General features: G+C 53.1%; 1 protein-coding gene across 7 annotated transcripts in view; it reads left to right on the plus strand.

The window, feature by feature from the left end:
• Nucleotides 1-257: 257 nt before the first annotated feature.
• PLXNA2 (plexin A2) overlaps nt 258-16,706 on the plus strand; it is a 219,167-nt gene continuing 202,718 nt past the window's right edge. For 4 of the 7 annotated variants that reach the window (XM_067032490.1, XM_067032485.1, XM_067032505.1 and 1 more), the window contains exon 1: nt 264-933. The gene's annotated coding sequence lies outside the window, so the exon portion shown is untranslated. Of the gene's footprint in view, nt 934-16,706 lie in introns of all 7 variants that reach the window. The other 3 variants (XM_059057244.2, XM_067032482.1, XM_067032503.1) reach the window with 3 other exon arrangements.

The following is a 16,706-nucleotide window of genomic DNA, read 5'->3' on the forward strand; positions in this document are numbered from 1 at the left end:
GGTGGGTCCGGGCTGCGACGGGCACAGGGCGGCAGCGGGGCGGCCTCCCGATGCCCAACCTGATTCTCCTTTGTTGACAGCTGGCGGAGGAGGAAGACCGGGCGGGCGGGGGAGGGGGCAGGGGGCTGGCTGCGGTGCGCGGTGCCAGTGGCGGGCGCAGCCCCAGCCCGGGCGGGCGCGGCCGGCAGGGAGGGGGTTAACGCGCGCGGCCTCTATGATAATGAGCTGCATGGTAATATAGGGAGGCCGGCTCTCAGGGCTCCGCCGCCGCCACCACCGCGGGAGCCGGAGCTGCCGGGCGGAGCGTCCGCGCCAGGCTGGAGCGGGAGGGCGGCTGAGCGCAGTTGCTGGGAAATTTTCAGCCGAGAGGGCAGGCGACCCAGAGAGATACCCCGCGAGCTCGGGAGCGGTGGGGAGCGCGGGCGCCGGAGCGAGCGAAGCGAACCTCGAAATAGATCTGGAGAGCCAGGTTCCCGGAGGAAATGGGACTGTGAATGAACCCGGGAGCAAGAAGGGAAGGAAGCGCCGCGATTGCTGATGTCAGAGGAGCCCGGAAAGTCGCGCTGGAAAAATCTGAAGATTGCCGGGGCTCTGCCGCTTCCCAAGGAGAGACACCGCCAGCCACCCACCCCACGCCCCCTCGGCGCCTCCCGGTTCCCCCAGCGAGCCGGCGTCAGAGCCCGGCAGTGCTGTTACGGGGCGGCGGAGGACGGAGCGGAGCGCGGACAGGAGACCGAGGGGCCACTTCAGGAATACAGATAAGTGGCTGGTGGCTTGACGTGGATTTTAATGAATTTGGACTCCATGTGGATTTGGTCGTCCCCGTGAACGCGAGCTGCTTGGCAGCGAGAGGGGCAGCGCGCCGGCCTCGGCAGCCGGCGGCCGAAGCGGCCGGACCGGGGACGGAAGGATAGACCGACGTCTCCGAGCTGGGTAAGCGGCGCCCTCCGCCCTGTCCCCCGAAGCGCGCTCGCCCCGCCGCGGCTCCCCCTGCGCCCTCCTCCGCGGCGTCCCGGCCCCGAACGCCTGGGCTCGGCTGCGGCCGGCGAGTCCCCGAGCGGGGTCGGCCACTTTCGCGGGCCGGAGCGCGGCGCGCGAGCGTGTGCCGGCCGACTCCCTGCCGCCGTCTCCAGCCCAGGCTTCCCGGCCGGCGCCCCGCTTCCCCGCTGGGTTGCTGGCGGGCGGCGCTCCACGGCGCGCTTCCACCGCGCACCTGCCTGCAAGCTGCGGCTCGCGGAGCGCGGGGGCAGCGGTACTGTCCCGAGAGCTGCAGCCCAAAGCGGGCCTCCGAGGCACTGCACCGGCAGCAGGGCCTGGGCCACTGTAGCCGGCGCTCAATTTGGGGACGTTCACTCTGGTGCCGGAGTCCCTGGAGGCCGCTGGCTGTTCCTTCGGAGCAGGGGACTTGGGAATCAAAGGGGAATGCCTCATATGCGCGGCTTCCAGAGGCTCAGGGAACGACAACAAGGCACCGAATGGGATAAGTGCCCCATGCCCCCTTCTGTGCACCTTCGTGGTGAAGCACCCATAAGCACCATCCCCTGGTCTGAGCCCCAGGAGAGGGTTGGGGGTTGAAGGACGAGCTTATCCAGGGTCCGAGAGGCTCCTTATAAGCCATTTTAGAATATTTTCTTTCTTGGGCTTCTTCTTGCCCCAACCCACAAGTTGTGTAGGGATCTTAGAAAATTCTCTCCCTTTTTCTCCACCCCACAGGTAGTCTCTGTAAATATGTTAATCATGGTCTTGATGACCAAAGAGAGACAGTCATCCGGAAACTGCCATCCCAGGTCCCTGACGAATGTCCACCTGTTTGGCATGACCTTTGCCCTAGAAGGAGCTACCTACTCAAACTCAACTCGGAGGGATAGACATAATGGGGGAGGTGGAAGTAAAAGACTTGGGGTTCAAAGTCAGTTGTCTCTAGAAATGAGAGCCCCATGAAGTGGGCAATGGAAATTTGATCAGGTCTCCTGTAGGGTTCTGAGATTCTAGGGTAACAGTGGCATATCTGAGTAGTGGCTATACAAGGGACATAAGACAGGACCAGTCTGAGGCAGTTGCTTGGGGACCCAGTAGCTTGGAGGAACCTACAGAAATTTGGGGAGCCATTCATCCCCTTCCTTCTATCCATGAGCACAGTGGACGAGGTTCATGAGCATCAGATCAAGATCAGTATCTGGGCTGGGCAGGGCTGGACGTCCTGGGAGCTGGGAGTCAGGTTCAGTTCCCCCGCACACCAGTCCCCACACAATAGCAGGCTCCTGTCTTTCTGGGCTTCTTTCCCAGACCTTGAAACTTCACTCTTCCCTCTGGGCAGGCTTTGGATTCTGGGGCCTTCAACAGAGCGTCAGAGCCCAGGGAAGAGATAGCTCTGGCTGGAGGAATTCAGCTATTCCTAACTGAAATGCACAACTTTTGCGCAGACACCCCAGAACACTCCAGGAGCTGCTAGCAGCCCTCTCTCCTCTGACCTCCTGGCAAGAAGAGAGAAGAATTCATTAATATCCCCTTCACCTCATCTAGCACCTTTTGAACTAATTACCTATGATCTCCCCTCCTTGGCCTGGGGGTGGGGTGGGGAGTCAGGTGGGAAGGTAGGGAACCAGGGAAACTGAGAGCAATCTGTCAAGATACCCTAGCGAGGTTGTTTCGCTTTTCCCTTCTTCCACCTGGCATCTCCGCTTACGCCCAACCTTTCCTCATCCCGGAACCTGCCCTCACTGTCAGCATTGCCTGAAAGAGTGGTTCCCCTCAGCCCTCTAGCCAACCCTCTTCAGAGACCCTCTGATAAAGGAAGGGCAGTGCAGTGTCCTCTCCGGCTCCCTCACTGTCCTCAACAAATTGCATTAGGATGGGGCAAATTGGCTTGCAAAGCAGTTAAATGGAAATGACATTTGGAGCTCTTTGCCCTGGATATGCTGCAGAAAAGCAGCAGGGTGCGGGGTGGTGGAGCGCAGGAAGGTCCCCTCTGCCCAGGACTACGAGTCTGGCAAGGGGTTTCCACTTGGCCCTTCTCTTTGACAGGATGTAAGGACCAGGACCGGGTTCCCTCATAGCTTGGAGCAGGACATAGGGAAGCTGGTTGGCCTCTCAGCCCCCGTCTAAATGAGTAAATGGTGGTGTCCCATGTCCATCACCCCAAAGCAACCATGTCATTGCAAGGTTGGTGGCCCTGCTTTCGGAGCTGCCCTGAATACCTACCCCTGTCCCCAAAGCACCAGGGAACTTTCCCTCTCCAACCTTTTGACCATCAAAAGCTGCAGGTGTGATGGATGTAAAAGTTCACCATCTGTTGGAGTGGAGTCTGTGCTTAACATGAGGTTAAAGAGAAACCCTTCGAAGAACAGCTACTTCTCTACTAGGCCCCTTTCCCATTTCCAAATACTTCTGGTGATTTTGTTCATCTTTATTTCATGGGCATGTTACAAGGAAACACACAAGCAGGATGGGAAACCAGTGACACAGTCAAATATACCAGGCAGCAGCTGGCAGCAGCCTAAACTCACCAGTTCAGGTACCATGAAATATTTATGGCTCTGGAGTTGTCACTGTTTGGGGGTTTTATAGTCTCTATCCTGCCTCCTTTGCTATGGCTGCCTCTCCAAGATAAGGGGTTTGGTGCGGGGAGCGGGAAGAACGATTTCCATCTCCAGCAGCAACCCCCCCCCCCTCAGCTGTCTCCCTGCATTGCCACACAGCTGTCTCCACACATGCAGACTGGGGCCCAGTATACTCTGTCCATCACGGCGCAGCGAGAGGCAAGGAGCTCCAAGCCTGGCCCCCACTCCACTCCCGTTATGATCATAAAGAGACCGGAGCATTGTGTTACTACCGTCTGTTAACTACGGATAAGTCAGGATTGTCCGCAGGGAAAGTGGCAGAAGCAGGCTTTGAGGTGCTGTAGTTTTACAGCTTGTGCACACACCCCTCCCCCCAGCACCCTCACCCAGGGCCAGTCTGTTATCAATTCATTATAAGTGAATATTTCTCCCCTTCACAGATGCTCTGTTCCAACAATAGTGAATGGAACGGATTCCCTTATGGGAAACAGTGTTTTTCACTTAGTTACAAAGATTTCATGCCTGATTAGAGTAAATGAGGGCTGGGGGTGTGTCCCCTTCTTGTCTGGTCATTTCTAAAGGTGAGCCCTGTGGAGACAGAGAAAGGCAATTCTTCCCTGGTGGGTGGGTGGGGGGTGTCAAACAGCTGGTCCTAAGGGCCAGGAGGGATGGATGGTAAGAACAGGATACCCCCTTTCTCCCTGCCTTAGCCCTCAGGCTCTCCAGGGCCCTGTTCCTGGCCTTTGGGCATATGGAACCTCTACTGTTCCATCTGGGATTCAAGGGCAGAAATAGAGGCGAGAAAGTTCTTTGTTGGGGAGCAGTGTCCCTACAGGGCAAGTGTAAAGGGAGAGGAGGAAGGGAGGGGGAGAGAGGAAAGAAAAGGCCCCAGCAGTGCACAGGTTCCTGCTCCCACAGTTGGTTAACCATTAACCCCTGCCCTGGCCTGGCCCTGTCTCCTGCTTGGGTGGAAGGATACTCTCAGAAACCCAAAGGAGCAGCAGGTGATGCCCATGCCCTCCTCTCCCTGCCACAGGACATTTGCCGTGTCTCCCCTCTCCCCTTCGGCCCCCAGCTCAGTCCTGGCCCCCACTCCCCCTTTTCTCTCCCTCTCCCCTGGCACCGGCATCCTCCTCCCAAACCCTGCCAGCTGTCCCTTCACCCAGGCTTTGCCAGTTGTTTGCCTGACAGCATGCATGTCCCACGAGGAGACAGGGTGGATAGCGAGAAGAGTGGATGGACCGGCTGAGCTGGGCTCACATAGGACTCCAGAGCCAGAGCTCTGAGCTCAGGTTAGAGACTGCTTCAAACCTACTCACCACCGCACGAGGCCCAGGTTTGCTTGGGGGATGGGGGTGAGGAGGGGCTTTTGACCAAAGTTCCCTCGCCTCTGGGAATGCCTGATTTCCGCGAGGGTCCCCTCCTTGGCCCTCTGAGATAGGCCATTTTCTCCAAGGCCTTGTCAAAGCCTTTCCAGCTCCTCAGACCTGGAGCCCTGAACTTCGGGGGGAAAAAAAAACCCAGCAGACGGACCAGAGATGCGGACCAAGATACAGGAGCGAAGGCACACGTAGCAAGACCCAAGTCGAGATGCAGAAACAGTCCCAGATAGGTGGAGAGAGGCAAGGTGACAGAAAAGGAAGATAAAGACGGAAAGACTGACAGTGTGAATGGGGCGAGAAGAGCTGAGAACAGACGTGGGAAGCAAGTGGGAAGGAACAGTCCAGGCCTGAGGGGCTCTTCTGGTCTTCCCAGGCGCTAAGGGGAGGCTCCTCTGGGCTGAATTGGGAAGCTGAAGTAGCAGGTTATCTCCACTAGAGGGGACTCGTGAAAACCAGGCTTGGCCCTAAACAGTGGCTTTTGTGCTTATTAGGGTGTTTTGGGTTTGTTTCATTTTTTTTTTTTCTTAAGAATTAAAAAAATAGTTAAGATATATTAGAAACTCCCAGCTGTCACTACGCAGAGACCACAACTGGTAGGGTCCTTTCGCCGGTGGGACCTCTGGACCCGTCTGATTGCAGGGGAGCGGGAAAGGCGCCTGCAGCATTAGGAGGTGCGGTCCAGCATGGTGAGCAGCTCAGGGAGAGGCCTGCCTGGCAGGCAGGATGCATCTGGGGGTGGGAGACAGGAGGGGGCAGGCATTCTCAAGCAGTCCTGGCCCGCCGGCTGGCCTGGCCTGCCAGGAGGCTCTTGCCTTTCTTGATCAGCGGTAGAAGTTTTGGCGCATCCCCAAGGTGCCTTCACAGGCCTTCCCTTCTCCCAGCTCCCTAAATGCGAATTTTCAAAACACTCTCAGGTGGTGGCAAAACTGCTCCCGAGGAGACTTTTTAAAAGAGACCTTTCAGGAGCTGAATGCATGTCAACGCTGTATCAGTGATTTAATCTTTGTCTTCATACTCTCCGTGGGAGCCTTTCTCTGAATTATAATTCCCCCTTTCATTTCAGCAGAGGACAATATGGAGAGAACAGAGTCCAGAGGCTTTTCTCATCTGAGGAGATAATAACTGTCTAACAGGGGTAGGGAAAAAATATTGAAGCTTGGGGACGAGCAGCAGGCCAGAAAGGAGCATCTCCTCAGATCTGATACCATCCTCTGATATTTAATCTTGGCTTCCCTTTGGCTCAAATTTACCTGGGGTCAAAGCGGGAGGGGAGGGAGGAGAGAGCAAAGAAAAAAGGAAAACAAGATAAATGTATCATGTTATGAAAGTCTAATCCTGTTTTTCCTTGGCTAAAATTACTTTCGGTATGAGAGATAAAGTGGAGTTGCCCTTGCAAAGTTCAACTTGTCTTTGAGAAGGAAGAGGCGGAGGAATCCTGGGGCCCACAGTGAGTAGCCGATGAATGAACCCCTCTCCTCTGTGAACCCCCATCACAAGTTCTCTCTGAAGCTTTGAGAGTGAAGATGGAGGCCCTGACTAAGGCACCTCCACTGCTTCTCTGCACAGACGGGGGAGTTAAACTTTTTGTATTTTTGTATTTACAAGCCTCCCTTCCCACCTTAGTTTCTTGTTTGGGTATGGAGGGATAGAAAAAAAGAGGTATAGAGCAGCTAAACAGCTCCTCCGAGTTTAATCTTCATATATGAATTGTTGCCCTTGTACTGAAAGCAGGAATTGCCACGCATTTGGGTTTAATCAAGTAGAAATCCATCACTTATGCAGTGCTAGGAATGTGTAACACTTGGTACCAAGATGAAAAGGTAACAGATCCTACCTTTAAGACTCTTACGAGCATCCTGGGGGGAGGGAGAATTACGTAAGCCATGTACCCTCACACAGAAGTTTAATATAAGGCAGAATGGAATTAACAGTATGTTGGGGGTGTCAGAGGAAGTGGAGCTCCTGGAAGGTTTTGCTGTAGTCAATGGAAGGTGTAGGTTTCCAGGAGAGAGGCTCGGGTGTCTTGAGAACTTCAGAGTTCCCTGTCAAGAATGTCTGTCTAACGCTCTCCCATTCCTCACCCTCTCAGAACTACCCCTATTTTTTTTCCTCATCCTCCTCCGCGGATTTTAAAATGACACCACTGTAGTTGTTTTCTATTAGTCAACATCCTAGAGCGAGATCTCCATGTAGCACCCTCCCAAGGGGTTTTCACCGTGTATTCTATGTAAATTGCATCCCTTTCCGGTCCCCTGGAGCTGGCCGCACGGACGCCACTGTGCTTCATCAGGAAACGTTATTACTCATCTGTATTCACATTGAAGTGTCTGGAATCCTGCTGTCAGCGCACCACATTTATCTGAAGGAACCCATTAAAGGGAACAAACCTGAGAGGGAAAAACTATTCGGATTTTCCCCCTCACCATGGCTGAGCAGGAGAACCCCCTCCACGAGCCACCCAACTTAAATTTGGGGCAGGGGAGACCTGGCACTGGGGTGGACAGAACCAGGGTGCATGCTTGCGCTTTAAGAGGCCTTTGAAACCTTTGAAAGTCTGTGCTTTTTAAGAAATATGAGTGTGTGTGTGTGTGTGTATATATTTCTGAAGAGAAGGAGTTTGTGATCCCCGCCCCCGCAAATGTAAAGAACCACTAGACTCTAGTCTCCAGGGCCTTTTCCTAGCCTCAGTTTCTGCTTTCTGTTCTGGTGGTGGAAGGAGGGCTTTGGATGAGGAACTGTAACCCCAGTGCCTTCCCCATGTCCCCAAGTGGTAGATGACTGACTCTGAGAGTAGACAAGAGAAATCCAGGGACAAAATGGCTCAGAATGTCAGGGAACCCAGGTGTCATAATCGCTCTGCAAATATGGACAGGTCATGGCACTTCTCTGAGCAAGAGGCAGAGCAGAGGACTCCTCCCTTTAAGGGATGGAGCGTGGAACGTTCAGGAGGAGAGGAAGAGGTGGGTGAGAAAGCCCTGCCTGCCCTGTAGAGGCAGGAGGACCAGCCAGCAGACAGAAGGGACAAGAGGGGATGTTGCCGCTTTGAAGTGGTTTCCTGCTTCATAAAAGCGAAAGGCCTCAGCTGGGCTGGGTAAATATTACGTTGGCCTCTGACCTCCCACCTCCCCGGATTGCTCCCCCAGCTTCCCACTTTTTTCTCCTGAGCTACAAACATACCTGAGGGAGAAGAGCCTTTTCTCTGAACTTGGGTGTTCTCAGTGGGAGCCCTGGCCTAAGCCAGACAGGAGGCCAAGGCTCCTCCCTGTGCCCAGACCTGAGAGCCTTCTGGGTCAGCCAGCGCTACCAGGCCTGGGTCCCCGCTCCACGCTGGTGGGTGGTGATGTTTTCCAGGAGAGAGGCGGTCAGGCCCCTGAAAAGACTAGCTCTCTACCCTCGCTTCAGCGGCCCAGACCTTGCTGGCAAGTCCCTTGATTCTCTGTGAAATTAAAACCCACACGGCTAGGGTTTCTGCTAGGCAAACACCCCCTGAGGTTTATCCGGAAATTAACAAAATTCAAGTCTAATGTCCCCCTCCGAGGGACCCCCAGGGTGTGAAGCCCTTCAGGTTCTGGGCCCAAGAACCCAGCTGTGAGAGACTTAGAGGAAGCCATCTGAACCGCTTGTGAAGCTGGGAAGTCACTCCCAGCACCCTCCGGCAGGAGGCTTAGTCCAACCAAGAGGGGTCAGGACAGATGGTCAGGAAGAGTCTGGTGTCACGTTATGGTCCTAATGCATGGGAACAAAGGGCCTTCCTTCACACTTGTAGCTCTTCCCTCTTCCTAAGAGCTTTCTCACCTGTTGACCAGTGCTCATCTTCCATTTGCTCCCGGGTCGGGAAAGAGATAAGAGGGAGCCACGGGACACTCAGGGAGAACTGCTGCCTGCCCTGTACCCAGCACCTCAGTTTCTTCATCTGTACAATGGGAATGAATGCTTTCCGTGACTCCCCAAGCGCCCTCAGTTGCCTTTGTTTCTGAAGCCGGGCATGGGAAGATAGTGTTTGGGCATTTGGAAAAATGAAAACTGTTGCAAATGTGTAAAATTATACTAAAATTTAGAGCAGGAATACAGCCAAGCTAGGGATGTTTTGCTCTTCTCTCTCTCTCTGTCTCTGAATTTGTTTGGAATTTTCTGAGAAAAAAATAAGATTTTTATTTAAAGAAAATCTGTGTGCTAAAGGTGTTGATATGTAAAAACAGATGAAGGGCTAAAGATTCAGTGAAGACTGGAAACTGAGAGGAAAACCAATGGTGATCCTGGCACTGGGGCCACATGCATGGTTTGGGGTTAGCACTAACCAGTGGGGCTGGAGTTTGAATTCTGAATTTGCTACCCTTGGGGCTTTGATGCCTTCAAGTCTAAGAGGAGAGATGAATGATACTGTCACAGAACTGGTAAGCTGGCATTTTTCTGGGAGTCAGCCTCCCATGGCAGGGCAAGGGGCGGAGCTCATGGGCCCCTAGCTGCCTGCCTGCAAACAGCTTACATCTCTCTGCAGAGAGAGCTCCTAGCAGTATGGATATGAATGGGATGGACACAGTGTGAAAAGTATCAGCAGGAGCTGCGGCCAGAGCCCAAGCTGGACCCTGGAGCTCAGGGATTCGATCCTTGGCCAGCGCTGACCCCTGGGCAGAACATAGCAAGATGTCTGGGGGGAAGCATCAGCTATCTTGTGCTAGCCCCAGAAACTCCCCCGGGCCCTCCCCGCTGCAGCACAGAGCCTCGTCCCTTGTTGGAAGCACAGAGCTTGGGAAGGGAGCTAAGAGACGAGGGAGCCCTGTGCCTTCGACAGCACTGTCCAAGAGCCAGCGGTGGAAAATGAGTGTGACAGGATGCCTTGAGTTTCTGTTCTAGAATATCATGAAGAAAACAGTTTGAATTACAAAAGAACGGGTGTTAGATGTAGAATACTTGAGAAATGTTTCTGAGGATTTGATAGCAGCTTTACCCAGGCCCACATCATAGATGCAGCAGCCGAGTCCAGCCTGGGAGAGTGGATTGCCCTGCATCACACAGCGAGTGGCCAGTCACGGTGTCCACCTGTGAGGAGGTGTGTTTGCCCCGGCCTGGCCCAGCCAGCACACTCTCTCCACCTGCCCAGGGAGCCACCTTCTCTTTCCATTCTCTCATTCCCCGACCCTGTCCTCAGTGCTGTCCCCATCTCTCTCCCTTGGGTTTGAGCGGGCTTCCCCGAGAAGTGACCTCTCCCCTGCTCTGCCGGTCCGCCGGCCCTAGGACACCCCGATCCCTCTCTGTGGCTCTGGGCAGTGTGTAGAAAGGCCCCCCCCCCTCCCTTAAGTAGCTCCAGCCAGCTTTCCTCCATCCACTGCAGGCCTTGCTATTTTCAGAGTCAACGGCCCTGGCAAAGCCCTGCCACCCCTCCCTCCCCAGAGGCAGCATGGGTACTGCTTGTGTGGCGGTCGCTATAGACTCTGCATTCACAACTTGAAGAGGGTGAGACAATGACCCGAGCAGCTGCCTGCAAACTGTGCTGGCTGGGAGGCTGCCAGAGCAGGAGATGGAAGCCTGGGCCGGACAGGGTTTGCCTACCACGCACCTGCGAGCTTTCTCAGGCAGCCGTGGCTGATCCAGAGGAGATGCGAGGCGGAATTGGGATCCAGAGGACCTGGTCCAGGCCACCTGACTGGCTTCTACCACAAGCCCCCAGCCTCCTTGGCCAAGGTTTCTGCCAGCTGTGTAGGCACTCCAGGCCTGGAGGAAATAGCAGGGCCCTGGCTCCTGAGGTGGCAGCCATTTGTGGCCTGAGGTCGGGAAGAGGCAGAAAACTTGTCCAGGTAGAGACAAACAGGCCACTTCACCAGGAGCCTGCCCAGGCAGAAGAAAGGTACTGTACATTACTTGCAAGGAGATTGGATTTGGCATAACATGATTTACTTTGAACAGATGTTTATTGAATATCTACTACGCGGCAAGTATTATGGGAGGGAGGCAAGTGGCTGTCGCGGCCCTTGAGGAGCTTCCAGTGTGGCAAGGGAAAAAGGGAATACACACAAATAATGTTCATGCAAGTTAAGTATTGCAGGAACACAGGAGAGAGAGATTAACCAGAGCCATGCAACCCAGAAGGGGCCGCCTAGGGAGGGAATGGGTTCTACATCATTTGGGGAATTCAAGCAGAGATTGGAAGATGATGACCAGGTCTCAAGAAGGGATTCCTGTGTGGAGCAGGAAGGTATAAGAGGGATGGCTGAGTTCCCCACCCACGTCCCAGTCCTCTAACCTTGAGTCTTTCTGTTTGCTGCTCAGTGAATTCAGTGGAGGAAAAGGCTCTTTTGAGAAGTGAGGATGAGTGTCAGGTCCGTGAGAATGACCCGCAGCTGCCGACCTAAATTCCACAGTAAACAGAGCTGGTTCTCACACCTTCATCCCCTTGACTCCCCTCAGAGCGGGATGCCAGGAAGGCTGGGCTGGGATAAGCCCTGGCCTCCCCTGGAGCCAGAATTGTCCTAACCGTGTTAAAATGAGCATTCGGGCTACAAGCAGGGGCAGACCCGCGTGCGCGGAGACTTGGTCAGCTCTCCGCCTGCAAAAAGCTCTAACTTCTAATCATTGTCATAAACAGGACGGAAGCAGCTGCTCACTCCAGTCTATTATCAGCTTGGTTGGAGACAGAGAAATTTAAATGGCAGTGAGATGTTTAGCAGAGCAACGAAAAGTCGGTGTTAAAAATAAAGAAAACGAGACAGCTTGTTTCAGCTAAATAGAAGGGTTATTAAACAGCCCTAAATTAATCAGTGATCTGCCAGGGTTGGGAATCAGAGAGCCGCAGAGCCAGGGTAGAGAGCTGGGAGAAGATGGGGGAGAGCAAGTCAGAGGCAGGTAGGAGCTGCCTACGACCTCAGGCCAGGCTGCAGGGATTGTGGTAGCAAAGTCTTCAGAAGGGGAGTCGGCAAATAGTTTTCTGTCCCACTGTTAAGAGCAGGTTGGGTGGGGAGGGGATTTTGGTACCCCAGCCTCTCCCCCTACAAAGCCCTGCTTCTGATTTCTTTCCATCTGCCACCACCCACGATATCCCAGGTATGGCCAGAGCCTGGCCTGCCTGCAGGGAGGCTGATCTCTGGAGTCAGGGGTCTGTCCTTCGTGATATCCCTTGGACTCCAGCTGGCAGGGCAGCAGGGATACAGGTGTAACTCCAGGAGCCCCAAGTCCAAGGCCCACTTCCACATCAGGTACCTTCTCCAAAATATTTCACCTCAGGTCTACCTAAGTCTCCTCACCGGTAAAGTGGTGACACTGACCCTGTTCTCTCCCTCTCACAGGCTTGCATATGGGGTACATTAATGGGATAACATACATGAAATTCTTAGTCAACTATAAGATCGCTGCACAAATGCTAGTTTATACTACAGCGGTGTCCCTTGGAGACTCAGGGCAAAACATCAAAAAGACTTCACAGAGGGCGTGACAGGGGTCTGGGGGAAGCGGACTGGCCCATACCTGGGCGGAGCCACGGGAGGGGAGGCCGGGCCAAGCATGTCCCTAAGCACTTGTGCTCCCGCCAGGCTGGGCAGCAAGTTGGATCTTGAATCAATCACTCCAGGAGCATTTTCTTTGCTCTTTGACCTCAACATTCTTTCTCCTCCCTCCTCCCAACCTCCTGCTTCCCTCCTGGCTGTTTACCCTTTTCCAGACTGCTCTCTCACACCCCATTCATCATCGGGGGCCAGATCCTCACTCGAAAAGTCTCTCATCTCCTGCCCAGGTGGCCGCACGCTACATCGGCCTGTGTCTCCCCCTCTCCCCCCCCAGCACATTCTTCTCCTGGGGTCAGCCTTCCCGATAATTGTGCCCTCCACTCCGCCCCCCCCCAGTAAAGCCGCAAGGGCCTGAAAAGTCTCTTCTTGCCTCTCTGCTCACCCAGGTGCTAAGGGTCCTTCAGGCCAATGCACGTGCATTTTGGCACAGACAAGACCCCTAAGTGGACACACCTCTGCCTAGGGTGCCAGCCACCGCAAAGTCTCCACATGTCTCTTTTAACCAGCGCCACCCGCAGTTCCCTTGCTCCGTGAGTGTGCAAGTGTGAATGCGCCTGTTACTTAAGAGAGGCTGCTTGACAGCTCAGGATCTTTTCTGCAAAAGCTCAGAGTCTCAGACAAAGAGAGAAAAATAATAGGAACTGAAGGTGGGAAGATACAGGGTGGGAACATAGCCTGCTTAAGAAGCTTCCTCATAAAAAGGAGTTATAGCTTTTTATTCAAAGGCAGGCTGTTGATTCAGAAAAGCCCCAGAAAGGACTTCCGTGGTGGTGCAGTGGTTAAGAATCTGCCTGCCAATGCAGGGGACACGGGTTCAATCCCTGGTCTGGTAAGATCCCACGTGCCACGGAGCAACTAAGACCGTGCGCTACTGAGCCTGCGTTCTAGAGCCCACGAGCCACAACTACTGAAGCCTACGCGCCTGGAGCCCGTGCTCTGCAACAAAAGAAGCCACCGCATTGAGAAGCCCGCGCACCACAATGAAGAGTAGCCCCCGCTCGCCGCAACTAGAGAAAGCCCACGTGCAGCAACAAAGACCCAACGCAACCAAAAAATTAATCAATTAATTTAAAAAAAAAGAAAAGCCCCAGAAAGAAGGAGAGGCAGGGAAGATACCGGAGAGAAATTTCATCTGACGTGCTGACCAAACCCAGAGGAAGAGCCCCCCAAAATGTGGAGCTCAGCCCGTACGAACAGTTCTCAGCATCTCCTCGTCCTATGGGGCCAGCTTTTCTCTCTTCTCCTTTCCTTCCTCTTTCCTGCCAGGGGCACCTGGATAAATCACCCAGATTGCCAGAAGTGACCTTAAATCACTGTCAGTGCCCTGAGAGGAGGGGGTGTGCCCTGGGTAGCATGTGGCCCGGGGGACTGGAGGAATGGCTGCTCGGGACCAGCAGCGCCCAGCTTCTCCCCAGAAACCTGGGTCTGGGGAGCTGGGAGCTGGTCCCCAAGCTCCACGGACAAGAACCACCCCATCACCTGGCTGAAACAGAGCCTCACTTGTCGTTGCCACCATCCAGGGCAGCCACTGTTGCCAAGGAGATGATGCCCTTGTACAGTGTTTCTCCAAAAACAGAAATAAGAGTAACTGGTGTTTATTCAAAACTGTGGAGTTTACAAAAGACTTTCACATCTCTTTTCTCATCGATTCTCACCACAACCCTGTGCGGTGGCCTTTTACAGTTGAGGAAACTAAGACTCTGAAAGGTCAAATAACATGTTCAAGGTCAGGGAACTAGTAAGTGGTAGAGCAAGACTTGTGCCCAGGTCTGCCTCCAAAGCCCATAGCCTTTCCTCTGCATCCGCTGCCTGGCAACCTGTGTCACGGTGAGTTTGACCTCCTCATAGGACAACCCTGCTCCGAAACCTTCCTGGAGGGATCTCACCCCACCCACTCTGCTTTTGATCACTTTATGTTGTCAGCTGACCATTTATGATTATGTGCTTTTCATGTGATCGATGATAGTGTATGCTTCACGGCTTCTTGCCAAGACTTTTCCTGCACCAGCCCTGTCTGCATGGGGCATTCTTCAAAGGAGAACTGGCATCTTCCCACTCTGCTCCATCCTTCTCCCCACCTTATCCACCTAGCCAATGACATTTGCTCTTCACCCAGTGGCCTCAAGATGAACCACAACAGCCAGGATCCTTCCCAAATGGTTCACTCCCTTCTTCACTACCTCCCAAAGATCAGTTATGACAAATCATTGAGCCAAGTGTAGTCGTTCAGCCATGGCTTAGGGCAGCCTAGCAGGTGAGAAAAACATATGAGCATCCCCCCTTCCCTCTCCCCCGCTCTCCATGATTTAGACTGGGTGCAGGACTGAGTGAAAGGCATCATGCTACCCCTGTATGGGATGCCAACGATGCCCTCAGAGAGCTTCTACTTCAATGGGAAGATAGGATAGTCACCTGAAAAAGAGAGCCTACACTACCATGCAGTGTGTGCTAGAAACAGCAATTTTTGACTTTGGAGGAAAGACAGGGGTTGGGGACAGGGAGGGCCTAGAGGCTTCCTGAGATTTTGAAGACTGGACAGGGTTTAGATAGGCAAAGAAGAAAGTGGAGATGGGCATTCCAGGGAGGGGGGACCACAGAGATAAAACTGTGTGAGGTGTTTTGGGGACTCGGCAAATGAACCAGTTTGTTAGGTGTGGAGTCACCCGGGAAGAGGTAGGAAGGGAGGCCAGAGAAAGACAGAAGAGCCAGCCTGGGAGGACTTGAACTTGGGCACTTAGCAGTCCCAAGTCTGTCTGGGCAACAGCAGGGAGCCAAGGAAGGTGTTTTCTAGGTGGATACCATACTTTGGCCCTCTGCCTGGCAAAGTTAGTCAAAGTTAGTCCTCTGACACACAAGAAATGAAGCAGTACAAGGCATACCTTGCAGGAAATCTGTGGCTGAATCTTAGCTGCCAGTGGCCTTCACTGGGGTCCATCACAGTGGAAGACCTGGATGGTGACTGTGCATGCACATTTTCAAGGAGGCAACACCAGGATTGCTAGTAAAGAGGACCACTCTTTTGAACTTTGGGGAATCCCAACTTCTGGAAACAGATAGCATTAAAAAATGCACCTTGATCTGGCACTAATGGCTGCTTTCCCTGATGCAAGGACAAGGCAGCAGCAACGGGGAGTGCCCCTTGTCCCTAGAGTCTTTCAGTGGCTGCCATGGGGCAGAAAGCATGAGGGTCTGCAAGAGAAATAAGAAGTGTTCTCACCTGGGGACTCCTGGGGGCCGTTCAAATTCTTCTTCAAGAGGAGGAAGATAGGACAGCTTCCTGGAAAGTAAGTGGCATTTAGGGCCATTCCACAGCCTGAGAGCCGGGATAAATGTCTAGGGCTTTGTTTTTTTACTCCCCCCTCTCTTTTTCTTCCTCCCTCTTCCCCCCCACTGGTTAGAATTGGAGCCCTGTCGCTATTCTTTGAAAACATTGTAGTTAATGACAGCATAATATGCCATTATTTGGAGTAACTGTAATTTTTTTAACCCCTTAGTTGGGTACTTTCCACCCTGTTTCCTGCTCTCCTGCCCCATTTCTATCTCAGTCTTTAGCTCTTCCTTGTACAGTCAGCATGGGTGAGAAGGCAGGAGAGATACTTCCAGGCTCCTCGAAAAGATCATGTGGAATTTCCCTGAAAGGTGACCGCCAGCCAGCAAACTTCTTGCCACAAAACACCCACGCACTCCACCTTGTAATGGATAACTCAGCCCTGGCCACCTCCACCCTCAGCCGTGTTTCTTTACCAAAATAAAATGGGTGCCTCAAGTCTTGACCTTTAAAGTAAAGTACTTGCTAAGTCTTACTTAACATTCTCATGAGTCTTCCCAGATCAGGGACAAGAGGGTTTGGTTGAAAAATAAATTCTAAATATCTAGGTGATGTGGAAAAGTGGGGAAAGCATGGGTGTCAGAAAGTTCTGCTTCCTAGTGGAATGATGCTAGTTACTCAACCTCCCTGAGATTCCAGTTTTTCATCTGTGAAATGGGGAGAATAATACCCATCTTGTGGAATAATCACAAAATTACCCGTTGTGTATGCAAAGAATCTAGCATTGTGCCATATAGCAGGTGGTTAATAATTAATAATAATGATAGCTGCTCCTCTTTATTATTTTTGTCATGGAACACAAATGGAAATTGCTATCATTATGCTATTCATGACCCTTCTGGTATGAGGTCTTCTAACATAAATTTGGACTTGATTTAGCAAAGCTAGATCCCCACTTTTATTCCTTTGCCAGACTTTGGAAGGAGCCTGAAAACTCCCC

Source organism: Kogia breviceps, chromosome 1, assembly GCF_026419965.1.
Source record: "Kogia breviceps isolate mKogBre1 chromosome 1, mKogBre1 haplotype 1, whole genome shotgun sequence".
In the NCBI taxonomy this organism is placed as follows: domain Eukaryota; kingdom Metazoa; phylum Chordata; class Mammalia; order Artiodactyla; family Physeteridae; genus Kogia; species Kogia breviceps.